Source organism: Orcinus orca, chromosome 19, assembly GCF_937001465.1.
Source record: "Orcinus orca chromosome 19, mOrcOrc1.1, whole genome shotgun sequence".
Lineage (NCBI taxonomy): Eukaryota > Metazoa > Chordata > Mammalia > Artiodactyla > Delphinidae > Orcinus > Orcinus orca.
Window position 1 is genome coordinate 31,642,735 of NC_064577.1, and position 21,806 is coordinate 31,664,540.

The 21,806-nt window shown below is 52.4% G+C and overlaps 1 protein-coding gene across 10 annotated transcripts in view; it reads right to left on the minus strand.

The window, feature by feature from the left end:
- Positions 1-21,806, minus strand: part of RBFOX3 (RNA binding fox-1 homolog 3) — a 452,038-nt gene that overhangs the window by 326,172 nt on the left and 104,060 nt on the right. For all 10 annotated transcript variants that reach the window (XM_033438666.2, XM_049701580.1, XM_033438665.2 and 7 more), the window contains exon 2: positions 10,356-10,498. The gene's annotated coding sequence lies outside the window, so the exon portion shown is untranslated. The remainder of the gene's footprint in view (positions 1-10,355; positions 10,499-21,806) is intronic.

Here is a 21,806-nt window from a genome sequence, read left to right on the forward strand (position 1 = left end):
GCAGAGTGCCCACACTCCATGTCAAGTCCCGGCCCTGCCACATGCCCCTGCCTGGATAACTGTGCCCACATCCCTGTCTCAGTGTCCTGCCAATGAGGACCTGGCCACTTGCTCTCAGACCTCCCAGCGGGGAGGAGGGGGCTGCTGCTTGCACTCCCCAGATCTCTGTTGTATATGTTGGTCTTTGGGTCTGATCCCACCCCAAGCACACCAAGGGCTGCATGGAGCCTGCTACACTGGACTCCCCACCTCTGCCCACAGCTGGATACAGCCAGATCTGTGACCCCAGGAAGCAGGTTCCTTTCAAGGTTCCAGGGCTTCCTGGTGGGTTCCCCCTCCTCCCAACAGGAAGTGATAATGTGGGCCAAGGAACGTTCCATGTAAGGGGGAGGGCAGCTTGCTGGGCAGAGACAGGAGAAGATGCACGAAGTGGTGGGGGAGAGAGATTCAAGGTCCTCTGCTTACTGAGGTATACCTCCAGACCTGGGCTCCTGTGAGATGCACATCTCACAGGGTGCCCTGAGGATTAAATAAGAACCCAGTGTGAGAATTTTGCACACATGTGTGGGTTGTCCTGCCAACCACAGGCTGTATTTTATCAATCTCTGTACCATCCTATTCTTAGCTCAGGACCCACAGCACCAGGCTGTTTCCTGCCCTTAATGTGCTCCATAAACGTTGGAGAGTGAATACTTACACACTTGGATTTCATCCTAACTATGGATGTTACCAGCCCAAGAGATCACCCCACCCTCAATGGTCAACATGGGTGTGTCTGAGACAACAACCCACACCCAGTGGCCAACATGGGTGTGTCTGAGACAACAACCTACACCCAGTGGCCAACATGCGTGTATCTGAGACATCACCCCACCCACACAGAGGAAAGAGTAGAGATTGTTACCAGCAAATTTGGCAGGCTGGTGGAGGTGGGGTGGTGATTGGGAGTGGGGTGTCTTCACTCAGTAGCTCATCTCTAGTGTACTGGGCCCTCTATATGAAATGTCATAGCATTATATAAAGAGGCTCATCAGATTTCACAGGTGATGGTATTAAAATTCATCTCATCCAATCCACGCCCCACCAACACACACATGCACCTCACGTTAGAATCCCTTCCCCCACATCGCCACCAAGTGCTTCTCAAACCTGGGCACCACCCCCACCCACCGCCTTAAGCCCCTCAAGGAAACATGGTGATGAGATGGGGGTAGCTGAGTAAGCATATACAGCATTTCTAAAGTGTTTCGGCCGAAGTACTTTAGAGAAATAGGATTGTTACGTCACAACCAACAAGGGCATATCGTGGATGAGACGTAAGATCTGCATGAATTTTTAAGATAACAAGACATCAAAGAAATGTCAGGTTTCCTTGGACCCCTTCTGGCAACAGATGCCCAGTCTTTCAGGGGCGCAGGTTTAATATTCCTGCCCTTTTGGAGTCTTCAGAGGAAAAATTCATACCTCCAGTGGAATACTGTGTGCTCTCTATCATCCAAGACAAGCCATTTAATCTCCCTTTTCCTGAGCACAGCCTACCGCATACAGGTGCATGTTCCACCTCTGGGATGCACCATCACATTAAAGAAATTATAACCAGTCCTTCCTTTAGACTCAGAAAACGAGAAAAACTCACTCAAATTAATTTCTTCATAGAAGATAAAATAAGGCTTGTACCTGCCTCAGCGAAAATGCCTCCTGAAAATGCCTGCCTTTACCACGCAGTCTGGGGCACTTCGTCATGGCAGCCCAAGTAAACGAATGCACCCTCACACATGACCACGTTCCAAACAAGGATGCTGCTCTGGGTACACCAGTCAGCCACACAGCTTATTCAAACTTCACCAGTTTTGTGATCTGACTCATGTATCCTCTGTATCTGTGCTTCTCAAACCCTGTGGCAAAGAACTCACTCTTTTACTTCTAATTTACTGCAGACCTACATTTTGGGTTTTTGTTTTTTAAAGCTATAAAAATGGGATTACTGGAAGAATGGAATAAAAAGACATACAAAATACAAAGCCCAATTTCTTATTATTAGGTTCAGTAGACACAAAATCGGACAGAAAACTGCTCTTTCACATTGGCTGTAAAAGGTTCTAAATGAATACTTCCATCCTCATCTTGCAGAGACCAGGGCAGCAGCTCACAGGCAGGCACTGGTCCTTGGACCTCACTCTGAGTAGCTCTGATTTGGATCCTAGAGACACGTGAGCCAGTGTTGTCACCAGGGAGCAGCTGTGGGATCACATTCTAGATGGCCCCGTGCTAACCATTCCTCTGCAGCTCAGTTTCCTCAGGGAACCTAGCTTACAGGGCCATTGTGAGGATTAACAGAGACGAGGACCTTGGCTAAGATACCTGAAACGTGTCAGCTGGACCAGTATCCAAGCCCCACGTACTGCTTTAGAGGCTCCAGGCCCAGGGGCGTCTCCCACGTGAGTCTGTTTCATGAGTGTGCTGTTTGATCTTCGTTGAACTTGGGTTTGTCTTCTGATTGCTTCCAGGTCCTTCCGGGATGCTGGCATCCTGATGAACCCCCACTGGTAGCTGCAGGTGGCCACACCCTGCGAGCTTCCTGCAATTCCAGCAGTTACCCAGCCACACTCAGCGACACAAGGTCACTCAAAACACCATCTGTCCATGCGTCACCTCCTCTCCCGCCTCAAGGAAAAAGAGAAAAAGGATTCTGTTCCACCTCCATGTTTTCTCCCCCCACTCCCCACACACCCCCCACTAAAGTTAAGCTTGTCTCGACCTCTACTTCTAAATGAATTTTTCTTCCTGAGGCATTTGCTGACACTCTTTCTGTTCTTTGCCCCTCAGAACACCGATGTCTTTGAAAACACCAGGCCTGGGAATACTTAATGTATCCTTGCAAATCGGATAAAAAAAAATAATTTTCTCCCAATCCATAAAAATCCCCACTCATCTGTTTGCCCTTTGAGGGGAGTTCACTGCCACGTCAACGCAGAAGAACAAAGTAAGGCTTCTATGGAATCAGACCCAGGGGCCTAGGCCAGTGCCCGTCCGGCAGTGGGACCAGCAAGCACACGTCAACTTCCGGGTTAGGTCGGCTCACAAACCCTCATGGCCCCCAGTAGCCCATTTTGAATCTCGAATCAGTGGATTTGTACAAATCCATGTAGAACCTCTCACACGTCTCTGTCCAGGACTTGTCCTTGAAGCCCGAAGTCCTTTACAGGAACTGCACGTGATGCGTGCACAAGTGTGTCAGCATAGCACGCTGAAACACAAAAACTTGTCCCTCCCTCCTCTCCACGCACCTGCCTGCTGCTGTTGCTGGTGATAATCTTTTACAGCTCGGACCAGATGACATGGCCCTGATACCGATGGCCCGTAATCTCACGGGAATATGCACCACGTGCACATGAAGGTGACTGCGGACGGACGGCGTTTTCCGTTCTCCGAGGAGGATGCCCCACCCATGTTGGACTTTTGTATCTGTAGACTTCAGTGCAGCTGGTACCAGGCCGTTTGCAGCCTCAGCTCCCCCTCGTCCCCTGACATCTTTGTTCCTTTCTCTACTGGCCTCCCCCAGTCCTGGATTCTCACTCCCGCACTTCATCCTCCAGTAGCCTGCTGCGCTCCTCAGGCTTCAGAGCCTCCACATTTCTAACCCCCAGCGCTGCTACGTGCCGCCCACCTCCTTCCCCCGAGGCCTCTCTCCCTCACCTTCCCATCCCTTCCTTTGGGCCTCCCAAGCCTCCAAGGAGACCCTCACTGGCCCGGTTCTGAAACAGCTCCCAAGACGTGCGGCAGGAACTGTTTACTTTTAGTTTGCTCTCAAGACCAGTCTCAACAGTGGACTGATGACACAGAAAGGACCTCAGCCAAAAGCACCCGGCACTGCTGCCCCGCCTTGAATTACAGAGGACCTATGACCTTGGGTTGGGGTTTTCAAGAAGCCCCTCTTATAGCTTGAGGGTTCTGGCCTTCCTAATTGGCCTATGGGTACATTCTTATCATTGTCTTTAAAATGACTAATGATGGTACTTCTGGGTGGGGGACAAGCAGAGTTCACGGTGTCTGGGCTCACCTTCCTCCCCGGTAGTCTTGGCGGATACAGTAGGTAGAATTGTGTCCCCCCAAAAGGATATCTTGAGATCCTCACCCCAAGTACCTGTGACTGTGACCTTATTTGGACTTAGGGTCTTTGCAGATGTGATCAAGTTAAGAGGAGGTCCTCCTGCAGTAGGGTGGCCCTAATCCACAGCTGGAGTCTTCATAAAGTGAGGGAAACTTGGACATACACAGAGGGGCACGGTGTGTCAAGACTCAGGGACAGACAGACACCGAGGGGAGAAGTCACGTGGTGACGGAAGCAGAGACTGGAATGATGTGTCTGCCAGCCAAGGAACGCCGAGGGCTGCCAGTGACCACAGAATCTGGAGAGAGAACGGGCCCTGCTGGCACCTTGATTGCAGACCTCCAGCCCCCAGAAGTGTGAGAGAATAAATATCTGTTGTTTCAAGGACCGACGTTTTGTGGTCCTTTGTTGCCACAGCCCCAGGACTCGCCCACAGAGCATCTGAATCTGGAGCCCCACCCCACACACACACAGGTTCCCCATCTCAAAGCCCTGGGCTCTGATGAGACGGCTGCCAATCCCTGCCACTCTTCTCAGACTATTTCCATCCTGGGAGCAGCCAGCATTGCTTCCCTTCCAGCCCCAGAGCTGAAGCTACATCTGGAAACTCTTCTCACCCTTAATTGTTCTTAATGCTTTAACACACTGAGTGACTAATGGGCTCTAATTGGACAGCCCCGTCGCCGTCGCCGAGGGGGTGCTCTGACAGCACCCTCCGCCACCCGCCCAGCCTCCTGGGTTGCTCACTCCCAGAGTTCAAAGGTCACCAACAAAAAATACTGGCCTGTTCTCCCATTTTTAAAAAGATGTCACACCAGTGCCAGTAAGCGGTTTCATCCTTCAACCAACAAACATGAGGCAAAGAAAAGGAGAGCAAAAAACCAAAAGCAGATGGGACAGCATATCACCAGTGCCACCGAGGTTTGTGACACCTGTCTTGGACAGAAAGAAGGGTTCTTGGAGGCAAACCTGGCACTAGTGAATGTTAAAGAGGCTGGAAGATTCCAGCCACAGAGAAACAGGGTCCAGGCCTTCCCCACGCAATCAGAGGAAAGGAGAGGGGAGAGAGAGAAAGAGAGACAGAGAGAGAGAGATAGGGAGAGAATGAATATAAGGAGAGGGTTCCAGACTCTTCCCCCTTCCTCATGGGCGCATCCCCAGAACGTGTTCTAGTAGTAAATGTTCAGAAGGAAGGATTAAAGCTGACCTCAGCGCTCTCCCAAGTCTTCTTTTCCAAACACATTTAGCAATAGAAGAGCAACCACAGGTATTTCTAGAAAGACTCATCTTTCCTTTCAAAAGCTGGCTCAAGCTAAAGTCTTCAAATTAAAATATCAGGCATGAGAAGCAAATAAGATGCCTCTGCAAGAAGGGAGAAACACCAGCCTCATCGTTCAGGTGCGTATTACCTGTTCCACCCAGCAGCCACCGGGACTTCCTCATGCGTGGCAGGAATGTAATAACTGCAAGTGTCAGAGAAACATCCCATTAGCTTCTGGTGTAACTAGATAAAGTCACGCTCTCCCTCTCCCCACCACCGGGGAGACATTTACCTCGATGCTCTAGAAAGCTCTGTGTGCATTAATATTGCTGATGCGGGCAGGCTTGGCTACGGCTTGGCCCCCCGAGGGTGCCATGTGATGGATTCCAGTTTAACAGCTTTTAAAAACAAGCAGACAAGAGACGAGCGTGATGGATGGTGCAGGAAGCACGCTCATTCGGGAATGATTTATGGGAAGTCGCATGTTGCCGCTCAGGGGTCCATCCCCTAGGCTGGGAACTGGGGTAGACAGATGGGCTCTAATATCGTTGGGGGGGGACAACAGCCTGAAGTGCTAGCTGCACAGCCACGACACGCTCATGCCTGACCCAACACGCGTGGGGCAGCCCCCACTTCGGCCACGCGCTCTCCTCTGTACTTGAAAAAGTGCGACTGGCCCAGCCCAAAGCCATTCTTCTTGGGTGTGGACTTTCCCCTTCTCTCGCCCCTGCAGGTTTTAGGAGCACCCTCTGAGGGGCCAGAGGTCAGAGCAGAAGACTTTGTCCATCTCTCAGCTCCAGAACAAAGGTGCTCCCCCACCCCAAAAAACATCTGGAGAAGGAACAGCCAGCTGTGCCCTCTGCTCTGTCTGAGTGACCGTGACGCACAGCACCGAGGGTGGGAAGGAGTCAGACCGTCCAATGAGAGTGGCGGCGGGGAGGGGAGAGAGAAAGGGGAGGGTCGTGGATAGAAGAGTGTGTGATGCCCACTGCGAGTTTCTGTTCTGGATACTGGCAGGCGGGTCCTGCCCCGTTGGTCTAGAGCACACATCTGTCCCCGGCTTCTGCCACTGCACATAAGAGACAAATCTCATTTTGCAGCAGATAAATTTCCACCCATGTTTTTAATAAGGACTCAGAACTTACAGTAAAATCCAAATCAAATCCATATTTAAAGGTTGAGCCTCAGAATGGGATGTAATTTATGGGACCCTTTCCAAGGCAGAGGAAGGGAGCCAGGGATGGAACAATGTCTTGGGAGGAAACAGCTTCCTCCCGCGCCCTCCTCTGACCCCTTCCTGCCCCCACCTGACCCCAGGGCTCCATCGAGGATGCGTCTGCAGCGATGGGGAGCTACACTAGACAGTCCCACATGCCACAGGAGCTGGAACAGCCCGCTCACCAGAGCAGAAGCTCCCGTGTGCCCTTCTGTGCAGTTTCTCCATCACCAATCCCAGAGTACCCCTAGGGAGCACTTTCTCCAGGCAACCTTCCACTGCAAGAGGGCATGGAAGACGTATATATGCAGGGGCTCCATACGTGCCTGTGTTGGCGCCTCTCCCCAGCACCGTCATCCCCCAAACCTCCATCCCCCAGGTCGACTTGTCTCCAAAACGCCTGTTCCTGCTGCTGGTGATTAAGTCACGGATGAGGGGGCCCCTGGGGGAGAGAAACCAGATGGGATGCCTGCTGCCCCATGCCTCATTTTCTTTTCAGCCTCAGCTCTGGAAGCATGGGGGCACCTGGAGGGTGGGTTTGGCAGCCCTCTCTGAAGCCTGCATCTGGATCCCACTGAGGAGAGTGGGAGCACCGCCACTGGGTGGGAGGGTGTCTGCAGGGGCTCAGCAGCCTGCACGCCTGACCGCTGATCAATGTGCCTGGCCCTCTCCCTTCAGACCCACCACCCACCTGAAGGTGATCAGAAGGTGATACACAGGGCCCAGCTGCCTCTGCAGGCTTCAATGCTGCTCAGGGTGAACGGAACGTGAGGGTCTTCCCTTTGATGCTTCTCTCCCCTGGGCTTCACCCCACTGGGAGGGAGAAGACCCTTGATGCACATTCCCTAAGCATGCCTTCGGAAGCCACAAGGGGACAGAAAGGGCGTGTGTACCCAGAAGCCGCTCCGGGTGGAAAGGAGCTTGCGTAGCCACTCCTCTGAGCCCCAAATTCCCGGCCCTGCCATCGGGATCGGCCAGTCTAGTGCTTTCAGCTTCCACAACACCAAGGATTTACCTTTTGAGGAGAATGCTCGTTCTCAAACCCACAGAAAGGCGAGGCTGGGGCCTGCAACCTCCTTCAAGGAGGCAGCAAGGAGAAGTACCCTCCGAGGGATCACAGAGCTGATCCACAGTCACCTGCCCTCAGGATGTGGGCACCCTGCTGCCCTTCCCCCAGGGACAGAGCCAGGTGCACTTGCTCAGAACCAGGAGCCTGAGATTAAGGGGATGGTGCATGACCCTAGGGGTTATCTGGCTTACGCTGAGGTCAGCCCCAAATCATGTGTCCAGTGAGGGTGCTTCAGAGAGCTGGCAAGGCTGGTATCTCGGTGCGTGCAGTGACGAGTGACGAAGGGGCTGCGGAGGATGGCGCCCTGGCACTGGTTTTATGGCAACGCTGTGAGGAGCCCCAGAGAGGAAGCTTCAGAAGGTCCTGGGGGATTGAGACTTCCTGATCGGTCATGAGGACTTGCTCCTCTGTCCCAGTGTGGTCTGGGGCATATGTTCTTCCTTTCCGGGCTCTCTAAGTGGTCTCCAGTGGTTTAGGGAACGGGATGACAGCATGATTTCAGCATAGAAGAGGGGTTGTTCAACATACTCATCTCCAACACGTCCCCAGACCCACACCTTTCTCATCCCAGGTCCACGGCACAGTCACCCTTCCCTGGGAGAAGGAGCATCCTCCTTGCTGGTCCCCCTGCTTCTGCTCTGACCTCCCTTCCCTGTTTGTCCCCCACCCAGAAGGCAACGTCATCTTCATACAACTCAAATCAGGTCATTCATCCCTTGCTCAGAGCCCTTCAATGGCTCCTACCATCCTTAAGACAAAATCCAAAATCCTTAACCCTGACCTAAAAGCTTCTGAACGTAGCCTGGTCACTCTCTACCTCACCTCCTTCCATGCCCTGCTCACCCACTCCACCCTGGCAGACCAGCCTTCCTGCTGCTTTTCCAATGTGCCTGTGCGTCACTGCCTCAGGGCCTTTGTATTTGCCGCTCCCCCGCCTGGACCTCTGCCCTCAGAGCTCTGCCAGGTGGCCTCCTTCAACCTCTGCTCACACCAGCACCCGGGGCCGCCCTGACTGCCTGCGTGCTCAGCAGCCTCCACGGTTCTCAATTACCCCTGCCCACCTCATTTTCTTCATAGCCGTGTCACTACCTGACGTTGCTCTAAATAAGCATCTGTTTACCCTCCACGTCCCCGCTAGAAGATAAACACTACGAGGGCAAGAACTTGGTGTGTCTCTACTGCATCTCCAGACCCACACCTGGGCTCGGCACCTGGAGGGGCTCAGGAATGGTTGGATGACTGAATGCAGACCAGTCAGTGGACCCACCAGCCCACTGAAGAAAAGGACCCAAATGCTCTGAGGCAGGAAGATAATCGATTTGCGTCACGAAAAGAACACAAGCAGTGCATTCCTGGAGATCCACCAGTGTCGTCTGTAGAATCTGATTCCATGGATTCTAAAATGGGCATCTTTTAAGGAGCATTAGAGAGACCAGCCTGTGTTCCGGTCTCTTTGCCCAGAATTCTTGTTGGTATCTTTCCGACTACGGGGTATGGGGGCTCTGGTCTTTCCTGCCCTGGATGACATGGACCCACCAGCTTTGCGCATTTTCTCAGCAGGGAGCGGGGCTGCACGGGTGTAATAACGAATTTTTCTGGTTTCTGTCCCTGGTACCTGAGAGGTAACCTCTAAAACCCATGGAATTCCTGAAAGATGGGAGTGCCTTTTGATATTCAAGTCCGTTCAGACCACAGCTGACTTTATGCTAACCAGGTGACTCAGGTACACCCTCAGATAGCTTCAAGGAAGGGGTACTGGTTAGAGGTTTGGTATTTTCACTTCCCACCTCAGGGGAGGGAAGAGTTGCTAAAGACTGAGTTCAACCACGTGGCCAATGACATAATAAGACCCCAGTAAAACTCTGGACACCCAAAGCTCAGGACCTTGGTGGTTGATACACACATGGATGTTCTGGGAGGGTGAGCTGCCCTAACTCTATCGGAAGAGGGCATGAGGCTCCAAGTCTGTCCGGCGCCCTCCCAGACCCCTCCTATGTGTATCTTTATAATAAAACTACTTGTAAGTATAGCACTTTCTTGAGCTCTGCAAGCTGTTCTAACAAATTATCAAAACTGAGGGGGTTGTAGGAACCCTCGAATCTGTAGCCAGTGGTCAGAAGTGCAAGTGGCCCTGAGACTTGCAGCTGAAGTGGGGCAGTCTTGTGGGAGGACAGGCCCTAAGCCTCTGGGGTCTGCCAATAACTCTAGGTGGTGAGTGCCAGGGTTGAAGTACAGTCCAGCCACTGGAGGGGGGAACAGGGCAATCACCGAGTCCCCTCTAGAGCCAGATGAAGGCATCAGAGCCCATCACTGGTTACAGGGGAATGTGCACAGCAGGACACGGAACCGTGCAGGGGAGGGTCAGACCCCGACCTTGGCCTCTAGGCATTTTGTGCTGACACTGGACAATGGACACAACCCTGTCCACCTTCCTTCCTGGGATAACAACTTCATGGCCAGGCTGATGGATTTCAGCAGCCACTCCTTACAAAATCCCACCCAAGGCATTCCTGGGGATCTGCTGATTCTCCCTATCCTACTCCCTGAAGCCACAGAAGACGCCACAATCAGCAAACCAGAGCCAGCAGAAGAAGGTCCCTGGAATTCCCTCGTGTAAAATAAAATCGCCGCATTAAGATGTTTTTCCACCACAAGTGCAAACTCCGAGGATGGGTGTGGTGGGCAGGTGGCGCCTTACCTGGTAGTGGAAGGTGAGGTCTGTTGTGCGGTAGCAAGGAGGCCCCCTGGGGTTCTTTCTGGGACTCTCTTGGGGTAGAGGGTTACTAGGGAAGGCGAGTACCAGCAGGAAAAGCTTCAGGATCTCAGAGACAGGCTTCCAACCTGAAGGAAAAGAAAAGAAAAAAGGTTAAATGCCTTTGGAGCAAACATCCGTTTTTTGATATGAAACAAACATTGGTGTTAATAAACAAGAGAAGAGAGAGCAGCTTCAAGGCCAGTTGGTTGCCACCAGGGATCACACCCCAGGGGAATAAGGGGAACCTTGTGGAAAACAAATCATTAGAACCCAACTGCTGCCTGGGGTGTGACGTCCTCTGCTGCTTGCCCAGCTCTCTTGCTGTGGAGCCCTGAGCCCTGCAATTCTTTGACCCCTCTGTGCTGGTCCCAAACCACCTTGTCTCATGCCCTCTCCTGCTCTTACTTCCCGCCTCACCCAGTTCAGATTCCAGGACCTATCCCTGCCACCACCACGGCAACTGCCTTGTCCCTCTCTTTTTAACAGATTCCTCAGGTGATTTCACTCTCCTGATGCATCCCTCCAAAGGTGTCCTACTTCACTGGGAGGAAACACCCAGATTTGCCTGCAAGCCGGGTCAATCCAGGTTTGGGGACTCTGAAGCGTATACGATTTAGGGGGCTTTCTAAGAAAATAAGACAAGATGGTGGATGCAAAAGTAAGATGCAGGGTCTTACACGGGGCCCATGGGTGCATAACTTCATGGTAAATCCTCCTCTACCCACAGGACCCTAAGCAGTCTGGCCTCCTGCTGCACCACTGGCCCCTCCTCCAACCATTCCCCACCCCCTGCAGCCCCTGGGCCTCCTGGCTGTCCCTCCACACTCAAGCACCTGCATCCCCCCTACATCAAGCCTTTGCACCAGCTGTTACACGGATAATTTCCCAGAAATTATCGAATCTGGTGTCACACAAATGCACTTGTTTCCTGTGGTCTTTCTTTGCCCCTCTCCCACCCCGGAATGCCAGCGTCCTGCGGGCACTTGATCTGTTTTATTCAACTCCATCTCCAGGGCCTGGAACATGCCTGGCACATAGTTGGAGCTCACTCAGTATTCGAGTGAATAAATGAATGAATGAAAGAACCACCCCCCCGCTTTTATTCTCCTGTTTCACACTCTTAGGTTTACTTAGAAGAGCCTCCCGTGTCAGTCTCTAGAGCAGGAATTCCCAGGAAACAGAAGGGAGCTGTTGTTTCTGTTCATTTTGTTGGTGGTGTCCGGTTGGGTTTTGCAGGGGTAGGAGGCACCTGGGCCTTGAATTTTTTTTTTTTTTTTTTTTTTTTGCTTAATTTACTCTAACCGAGTGTGAGTGCCATCAGGCAAACAGGACACAAAACCATTTAGGGGATCCATTCTGCTCATCCTGCAGAGACTGGCTTTGGGCCAGGGTTGTGAGATCATGTTGTCCGGGGAATGGTTGAGCTCTGCCCCACCCCACCCCCAGTGGAAAGGCCCCCATTGGCACATCCCCAGAAATCTCACAACAGAGATTTTTTAAAATAATAAAGAAAAAATTACCAGTTTTTTTATTTTTCTAAAATCTGGTTACTTAAGGGAGCACTGCCCCATCCCAAATGGCAGGGCCAAACTCACAGAGCGCTGCCAACTGCAGAGACATGCCCGGGCACATGTGCCTTTCCAGTGACCATCCGTGCCATGCACAGAGCCAGGAGCTGGGCATGGGAGAGGCCAGGGACAGCCCTGAGCTCCACAGGCCACTTTTCAAGGGGAGAAACAAGTGTGTGATCTGATTCTCCTAGGTCAGTGGGCTAAATGCAATGAGAGGGCTGGCTGGGGGAGGGGCTGGGGGAGAAAGAGGGGCTCAGGCGGAAGTGGAGGGAGCCCAGGTAGAGGCGGTTCCAGGTGGTCACCCCAGTGGCGGGGCTAGAAGGCAGGTAGGCTGGCTTCTCTTACAACTAAACGCGTGATTCTCAGCAGCCGGCATAAAAGGCAAGGGCTGGTGTTCATTTTCTCCCAGACCTGCTGGAACAGGAGCCACGTAGGGCTGTGGATGCTCCCCAGCCAGGCACCACCCCCGTGTCCCCGGTACCCAAACCTGGGAAAGAAAGTGACAAAGGAAAGGGCGCAAAAATAGGGGGGACAGGCAGTTAGAATCCAAGGGATGCCCCCAAACTCCTCCAGTCCCCACCACCCTGATCGTTATGGACGATCCCCAAATCCAGGCCACCTTCTCCAGGGGCAAATGCCTCCGCATCCCCCACCCACCTGGCGCCCTAACTCTGCCCCACACGCAGTGCCTGCCGAGAGCAGGGCCAGGGCCCGAGGGGGGCCCCTCTCCCCGCTTCATTTGTTTTCCTCCACCTGAGCTGACTGGGAGATTATCTAATAGCTTGTCCCTGATTGCAGTGGCACATTTTCCCTCACTCCACAGTAGGAAACACCACCCATCACCCACAGAGCAGAAGCCAGGCCCGCAGTTTCAGGGACCACAGGGGTCACCCAGATAGGGTGCCCCAGCTCCCGGCATGCCAGGGGAAGGAACTGGTCCCATCCTGCCCACGGAGCCCAGCGTGGGTGGAGGCAAAAGGCCAAGCAATGAAGTCGCCAAGATGCCTCTCTCAAGGCCCACAAGGTTGGCTCCGTTGATAAGGCAAAAAGAAAAGAGCAGAAGGCCAAGCCTGCCCAGGGCCAGGCTCAGGGTCAAGGCTATAGCCTGTCATCTCGGACTCTGGGCTCTGAGGCAAAAGGGTTGGCTAGGTCGCAGGAGCGATCTGCGTCTTCCTCATTCTCGGAATTATATTTCTTGCGCCCGACCATGTACCAAGCTCGGTGCCAGGCACCCGTGGTTCCAGGCTCTGCCAGAGCACACCCTGCGCAGGAGGCAGGCAGGGGCCTCCCACTGCTGCCCTGCAATCTGCGAGGCCTCCTCGCCCCTCCCACTGCAGGGAGGCAGGCAGAGGGGGAGGATTCTGCGGCCCCACCCCCACCGCTGCCCACACCCATTCCAGAACCCCAGGGTCACCAGGGCGCAAGGGCTCACTGTGGGCCAGGACTCTTCCCTGCTCCCCCTACCTGCTTCAGGATCCATACCCCTGGCATTAGTGGCGGGTGCCCTCAAAATAATTTGGGGATTGACAGAGGCTTATATCCCAGGAAGGCTGGAGATGTGATATACAGAAGGCCCTGGATCTGGAAAGTACCAAGGGCGAGGGCAGGGAGCCTGGGCGGGAGGGAGGGCTGAGTCTCAGAGGGCAGTAAAGAGCCCATTCCCACTGCCTGCTTCCCCACATCTCAGCTGGGAACTGAAGTCTCCCAGGCCTGGGAGTGGCCCAGTCTGACTACTCCAGCCCATGGCAGCTGCTGAGCCAGCCCGGCTCCCAGCTTTGCTCCCAAGGAGGCAGGAAGCTGGGGGCTGCCTTTTGTGCTCCGGCCCCAAAAGGCCTCCTGTTGGATTCTTGCCACTGGGGAGAGAAGACGGAAAAATTAACACCTGGGCTTTTAAAAGGTGTCTTCTGCAAAAAATAAGCCAACACAGAAAGGGGCACAGGCCCCAGCGGAGGCTCCTTCAAGAACAGACTTGCATGGATGACAAGGTCCTCTGGCCACCCTCAAACTCCAACCCTTCTGACGAGCAGTTACACAGCCAGGGACTGGGCAGTCAGCCCCTCCATTCCTCTCTGAGGGCCCCTGTCCTCTGCCCACCGTGCAGCTGGACTCTGTCCCGAGGGGCTGAGCAGAGGGGTCCAGGAGGAAGCGGGGAGGGGAGTGAGGAGGTGGGGAGAGATGAAGGGACTGGAGGAGGGAGGCAGGGGGGAGGGAAGGAGGGGGAGAACCTGGCTGAATCATCATCATCATCATCCCTGAAATAGGACTGAACGTAGTCCCACAAGGGCAGACCTGTGTTGATCTTTGCTCACCATGGCTCCTGGTACCTGGCCCAGTACTGCACACAGTACGTGCTCAGTCAGTAAGTGAACAATGACAAAGAAGGAGAGGAAGGCACATCCGGTTGACCAGTATGCAGGAGAGTAACGTTTCTCATTAAAATTCCCAGCCAACCTTAAAACCAACACATGGAATTAACTGTTCTTAATTTGGGGCTGTCAGCGGGATGGTCTCCGACTCCCAGAGGTAGAATGACCTTCACGTTCTACACAGCAAAGCCAGCAATCCGGGCCCACACAAGCCCCTCACACTCACAGCTTCTCTTGCAGAGAGAAGGCCCAGCAGCCAAGCAGATATTCTGGATTTGCTTCCAGATCTCCAAGAGAAAGGTGCACTTGGACTTTAGGGCCCACAGACAGGCTGGGACGACAACAGTCCTTTATAAAGTACAGGTCACCTGAGAATGTGTTTTTATTTACAGGACTTGGGTTGAGGCAACACAGAGAAGCAGAGACAGCCCATGAGCTAACATGGAGCCCTCCCTGTAGTGCCCTCTCTGGGTCTGCTGCCAGCACATGCGCACCGTTGTGGGTTGGGGTGGGGGTGGGGGTGCGGGGAGGCTCTTTAAGACAACAGCGCCTCCTCTGGGCATGTGCAGCCCTGCAAGTGCAGGTCTCGAATTCGGGATCCCTTCATCTCCTCCTTGGAACAAGGCACATAGTCGCTGCCCTCCATGACAGACTGGGTGACATTCCTGGAGACTCTGGGGCATTGGGGTGGAACAGTTTGGAGCATGTTCTCCTCCAGCCCCATCTCCGACATACTGTGTGACCCGGGACAAGCCAAATGAATGGCTCTGACCCTTTGCCCCATCGTATGAAGAGCCTACTGCGTGCAGACACAGACCCAGGAGCCGGAGGTTCCAAGAGGTGTGGTGTCTGGAATATCACCTGACCTGCTCCCCCCAGAGGCACAGGGATAATACATTCCGAAGGCTTTGCACTAAATCAGACGCATTTTCTCCTAATGCCTCAAGTAGTCAAATGACCTCTCAGGGCCCCTAGAGCCACAGGCCTCTTCATAAAGGTCAGCTGTGGACCCCAGGAGCCGCCTAAGGGGGGGCAGGATGGAGTATAGGGGACCCCATTGCTTACGGCAAAGGTTTTCCCAAAGGACTCTGAAATCTTCAGAAATCAAGTTTGGGGGAGTTTGTTGTACTTTGTTTGTTTTAATGAGGATACAAACATTGCCAGAGATGTGCCTGCATTCTTGTGTGGCTTCCCAAAGGGACTCCAGAAATGGCATCAGCAGAATCCCAGAGGACTCAACATACATATCTTAGAAATGGGCTTTTCTTCCCACATCACACCTTTCTGCTGCATTTCATTGCAGAAAATGGAGCTTTTTAGTCCTCCAGTTCTGCCTGGCAGAAAGTAAAAGAAATTCAGAGTAATGGCACAGATTTTCCATAGAAACAGAGAATAGATTGGTGGTTACCAGAGGCAGGGGGTGGGGAGTGGGGGAAATGGTGAAGGTGGTCAGTAGGGACAAACTTCCAGTTATAATATGAATATGCTCTGGGGGTGTAATGCATGGCATGGTGACACTAGTTAACAGTGCTACAGATATGCTTTTGAAAGATGCTAAGAGCATATCTTAAAAGTTCTCATCACAAGAAAAAAAAAGTAACTAGGTGAGGTGATGGATGTTAACCAGACTAATTAGGGTGATCATTTTGTAGTAAATACAAATATCAAATTATTGTGTTGTATATCTTAAACAAATACAAAGTTATATATGTCAATTATATCTCAATAAAACTGGGAAAAAATTCAAAGTAATGGCAGGGATTCGGTTTTCGTTTTTAAAAACCATCCAAATTTCCAAACCAAACAGAGCTGCTTATCCTGCTAACTGTACCCATTCGTTAAAACATGGAGTCCTCATTCATTTGCCTGCTTTGTAGTTCAGCAAGGCACTGTATTCCTTCCTTATTTTTCTCTGAAACCCGCTCCTCCCTGTGTGCCAGCATCCCTTCTCCCATCTTCTCTCTTCAATCTCTCTCGAGGCATCTTTCAGAGATGCTGGCGGCGTTCCCCTCGATTTCTCATCACACCAATTCCTTCTCAGTCTGCTTCCCCCAAAATATGAGCTAATAACCAAAATCAGAGCTTAAAATGGGACTCAAGCTAAGAAAGCGAAACTTGCTATTTCTTTAACCAAGAGAAGAATGTGAAGCATCTCATTTCAGTAGTAAAGATTATAGGGGATATGTAATATTCTGAATAAATGAATCTCCTCCTCCCATTTTTAAACCACTCTTGTGAAACCAGCTTTGTTCCCGACTCCTCTCATGCCTTATGAATCCTGTCTCTGGCAAAAATAATTTGGGTTTTATTATTCTGGCATCTAGTGGGAGTCAGTGACAATTTTACTGTAGCTCTACTGGTGTTGCTTCTTCTTTTTTTAACACCAGTGTGTTTTAATAATAGTGTACCTTTAGGTATTGCTGAAATGTTACATTATTCAACGTATCCAACGGGAACGGGAAGGGCCTCATGTAATTTATGTGTCCTCGGCACTGTGTTTAAAGCTTGTGAAATGGAGGGTGTCATTTGGGAAGCAATTTTCCGCAAGGTCAGGGAAAACTGGAGTGGCTGGAGACGGTGTGACCTGAGTGACAGCCGGGCTCAAGCTGGGGGCTCAGAACCCCTGACGTGAGGCCGGGACCAGTGGCCAAGGGACTCCGGGCCCCAAACCAGAAATATTCCCCAAATACAGGAGAACTCCAGTATACTGCTGGATTGCTAGGCTGCTTGGGTTTCGAGCAACTCTTGATGAGATGGCGTTGCCAAGCCATGATCCAAAGCGTTCTCAGGCTCTGCTGTCCATTTGCCTGCCTCCCTCGCCAAACCGGGGTTCCTATGTCTAGGAATCGATGACCGAAACCCCGGGATGGTTAACTGGGCCTGTTCCAGACACATCAGGGGACTTCAGGTCATCTGGTTCCCGCATTCTGGCCCTTCCAGAAAGCACCATTCCTGCGCCGAATGTCCATCAAGTCCCTCCTGTGCTAGATGCTGGGGACACAGATAAGAAACGCCACACTGACCTGTACCCAAGGGGCTTGTGGTACAGAGGGACAGGTGACAATAAACCAAAACTCCCAGCAGAGGTGGGGTGAGGCCACAGATGGCAAGCTCCACAGGGCAGGCCTTAGTTTTGCTCAATGCCATGTTCCCGGCATCTAGAACAGTGCCTGGCACACAGGTGTTAAAGGAATATGTCTGAGTGACAGAATGAAGGAATAAAGTACCAGTGACAAGAGAGGTGGACAAAGGATGTGTGGAACCCTGAGCAGAGGCTCCTCACTCATGCTGTGAGGGTTTTCTTGCTCCCAGGTGCCAATCCTGGAGTGAGTCAGAGACTTGAGGGGAGAGGAGGAGACAGCAGGTGCAGAGCCAGGAAGGAAGAGCAGGCGAGATGTCTCCCAGGGATGCAAACAATGGGGCAGGAGGTGTGGGATTTGATGTACTGGAAGATGACACTGGCCGATAAGTCAGGAATCAGATCATGATGCACCTTGAATGTCAGGCCAAGGACTTTAAAAGGCCACTTGAAGAATTTGAAGCCGGAAACGATGCAGATGCATGTCTTAGGAAGCTCACTCTCGTGCCAATGTGGACAGGATGGAGGGGATAAAAACCAAGGCAGGAATCTTAATCAGGAGGCTGCCGCCAGGAATCAAGTGAGAAATTAAGATTTAAGATTTAGGAAAGGGCAGATGGAGAATTTGTGTGATGCACAGGACTGAGGGAAGGTTACACTGAGGGGGCTTCAGCTGGGTTGATAATGTAGTTTATAAGTTATTCTTTACACCTTTGTATATGTTAACAATTATGTTATACAATTTTTCCAGGCTTGTGGAATCGAGTTCAGATTTCGACATGTGTTCAAAGAGCCCCTGATATGTGTAGGGGGTGATACTTTGTAGATGGTTGGGTACTAGGGTCTAAGGCTTAGGAAACAGTCATCTGCTTTGGAGATTGTGGCAGCCCGCCTCCAAGGCGGCCCCTACAATTCTCACCTCCTGTCCCCTTATGTAGCCCCTGCCCACATCAGACCAGCGCTGGTCTGAGTAACCACTAGAACATGGCAGAAGTGATGGTGCATTGATTCTGAGATCAGGTCATACTTACTCTGGGGGAAGTTGGCTGCCATGTCATAAGGACACTCAAGCAGCCATAGGGAGAGATCCACATGTGAGGAACTGAGGCCTCCCACCAACAGCCAACATGCTGCAACCTCATGAAAGACTCTGAGCTAAAAGCACTCAGCTCAGCCACCTCCAGATTCCTGAACCCCAGAAACTATGAGCTAATAAATGACTGTTGCTGGAAGCCACTACAATTCAGTGTAATCCATTACAGAGCAATAGATAACTAACGCAGGAATTACCAAAATATAAATATAACTGGTGGCTGAAGCCATGGGCATGGATAAGAACACCTCGTGAGAAGGTGGAATAGGAGTACAGACACCCCAGGAGTTTGTGGGAGAGAAAGGAGGAACAAGGAGAGACCCCAAAGAGAAGGAAGATGAGATTGCAAAATACCACAAAAGCCCAAGGAAGGAGGGCATTGGATGCTTCAAAGAGGTCCAGCAGGACTGGACTTCTAAGGGACCCAGTTGTCCTTCACCCCCCAGGTGAGACCTTCTCACTCACTGCTTCCTTGTGAGACTGCTGGCTCCATCCTGTCTCTCGTCCTCAAGTGGAAATCACATCTCTGATGAGAGGCCTTTCTCAACCACCAAAGCTAACGTAGTCCCCACCCCAGTTCCCTGCTCACTCTCCTTGGTACTTGTTGCAAACTAATTATATTTTGATTTTTTTCTTTACTCAACCATGGTCTGCGAGAGCTGGGAAGTATGTTTTATTCACCACTGTAAATCCAGTACCTGACATGTAGTAGGTTCTTTATATTTGTTGGAGGAACAAATAATCGAATGAATGAACAAATGAATGGAAAGACTAAAACCCTGATTATCACCTAGTGGCCCAGGTTAACTGGTGGACAAACCATCCCTTCCCCCTTCACCCCTCCATTTCACCACACACTGCTATGTGGCTGTGAAGGAAAACACAGCTGGATGGGGAAGGAGGTGAGGAAAGAGAGAAGACTCTGAAAGTAACCCTGATGGGCTCTTGGGGAAGAGTCTGGAGGAAGCCCAAGTGGCCGCCATACTTCCTCCAGGTATTCAACAAATCTGAAGAGCCTGTGCCACATCGAGCTATAGGTGATGGGAACCAAGGGTACATCCTATGTGGCCCCTTAGCAGTTCACAGTCTAGTGGGGAAGTGGGCAACCAGACAGGGGTGTCTAAGGGGTGAGGCTGGGAGGCTGAGTGTTCCCCACCTTGCCACCTCTACTTGGGAGACCCTGGGCAAGTCGCATAACCTCTCCTTCCTTCAGCAGCTCACCCATGAGGGGCTACTCAAACCACACAGGTGGTGATAGCACCACCTTTTGCCCATCACCTGCAAACACTGGGGCCTGGGCAGGAGCATAGGTGTGCACTGCCATGACTTAAACAGGAAATTATAATACACTCTGATGGATGCTACAGAGGGGGTGCACAGAGCACTGTGGACACAGGAAGGGTGGGAGTGGGCTGGGATGTGACTGGCTTTCTGAAGGAAGTAACAGCAGAGCCGAGCAGAAATAGTGGAGCAGAAATGTAGGAAGGAGGTCAGGGAGGAGAGCCTCACCAGCCAAGGTGAGGAGGCCTGAGCACAGGCAGGTGGCAGGACAGACAGGGCTGCTGGGGGTTGAAGGTCCCAAACGGCTCACTGAAGAATTAGCCCAACCTGCCTGCAGGGGAGTCCTTCGGCCAGTGGCATGTATCAAAAAGACAGCCCCTCCAACAGACACACTTGGAGGGAACCCACCCCAGGATCACAGAACTGAAGGTCGGTGATTTTTTCATCAGAACTAAGGAGATGGACAGGCGCAAGGAGAGAGCCTGGAGCCGACTATGTCAGCTCCATCTTCAGGCCATGTCTGTTCACAGAGAAGACTCTGTGATTTGGGTCCGGGATGAAGGGCAGCCCATTCCCCACAGTTAATCCTCACACTGCTTCCCTGGGTATTACCCACAGCCCACGCCCAGTAAAGGGTCAAACCCCCCTCCTCACACCGGTCCCCTTTCTTCTGCCCTCTTGCAGGCCAGAGACACCAGCTCAGGGATGCCCTCCTTGGGAGGGACAGGGACAGGGGAGTTCCCCCATCTAGAGAGCCTGATGGGAGGGGCCAGGAACACCAGCTATGAAGGAGTCCCTGGGAATGCAGGGCCTCAGGAGTCAAGGGAGTGGGGGATTCAGGGGCAAAGAGAGGTGTAGAGGCAGCTCAGAGGATGGAGATGTGGGAAGGGGAGAGGGTATGGGGGGGGCGGTGGCTGGCACAGGGCAAAAGGAGATGTGGGAGGAACACAGGGGGCTGAGACATCTGGAGACTGGGTGCACTGGGTAGGGACAGGGGTGCAGGTAGATGGGTAGGGTTGCAGGGCGTGTAGACATGAGGGAGGGGACAGAGGAGGCAGGATGGAGTGCAGGGAGTGAGGGAGGGGCATGGCCGAGAGGGATGGGGAAGAGGGAAGGGGTGGGAGGAAGAGAGCTCGAAGGGCAGAAGGGTAAGCAGGGGAGGGGCGAAGAAGGTGGGAACTAGGTGGAGGGAGTGGGGGAGAGCATGGCGGGCAGGGTAGGAGGAGACATCTGGGGTGGACGGGCTGGGGGCTGGGGGGTGGTGATGAGACTGTCCGCAGTTGCTCCCGCCCCACGCAGCTGGGCCCGGCAGATAGCGCAATGCCAGCAGCAATCAGAGGCTCTTTTTCACTTATCTCTGCGCTGCCTGGTATCTGCGTGGCGGAAACAGGGCATTTGGTTATAGGATTTTGATGTTGAACAGCTGACGTTTTCTCCAGACTGGCTTTACGTCACAAGTGGAGGGGGCTGAGATCTTAATAGGATTCTAAATTTTGGAAAGTGGAGAGGTAAGGAAAGGGCGGAATAAGGACTCCTAGGGTTCCCTCCTGAGGATGCCTCAGTGCCTGCATGAACTGGCATTTTGGGGTGCCGATGGGAGGGGCACTGGGGATCTCAGGGGGGTGTTGTGGCCTCTGGGTCATAAAAGCCAATGGGCCTGAGGGAAGACTCAGTCCTTGCTCTCACAGTGCAGGAACCGGAATCACTGCTTCCCCCAAGACCCCTTTCGGACCTGGGGTCCTTGGGATCCCCTGACCTGGCCCTGAGACCTCCATTCTGTTGTGCACTCACAGGTCTAGGGGTTTGCCCGAGCCCGACTGTGTCTCCTGGAAGGTTTTTCAAATGTTCCCCCTGTTGAGCCACACCTTCCTCCCGGGGCACAGGGAATGCAGTTCCAGCCTGAGCTTCAGGGAACTAACTTAAAATGGTAACATGCTTTAAAAATATATATTGCTAGCTACCGTTAACCACATGACCTTTGCACAAACATTCCAAGAATTCCCC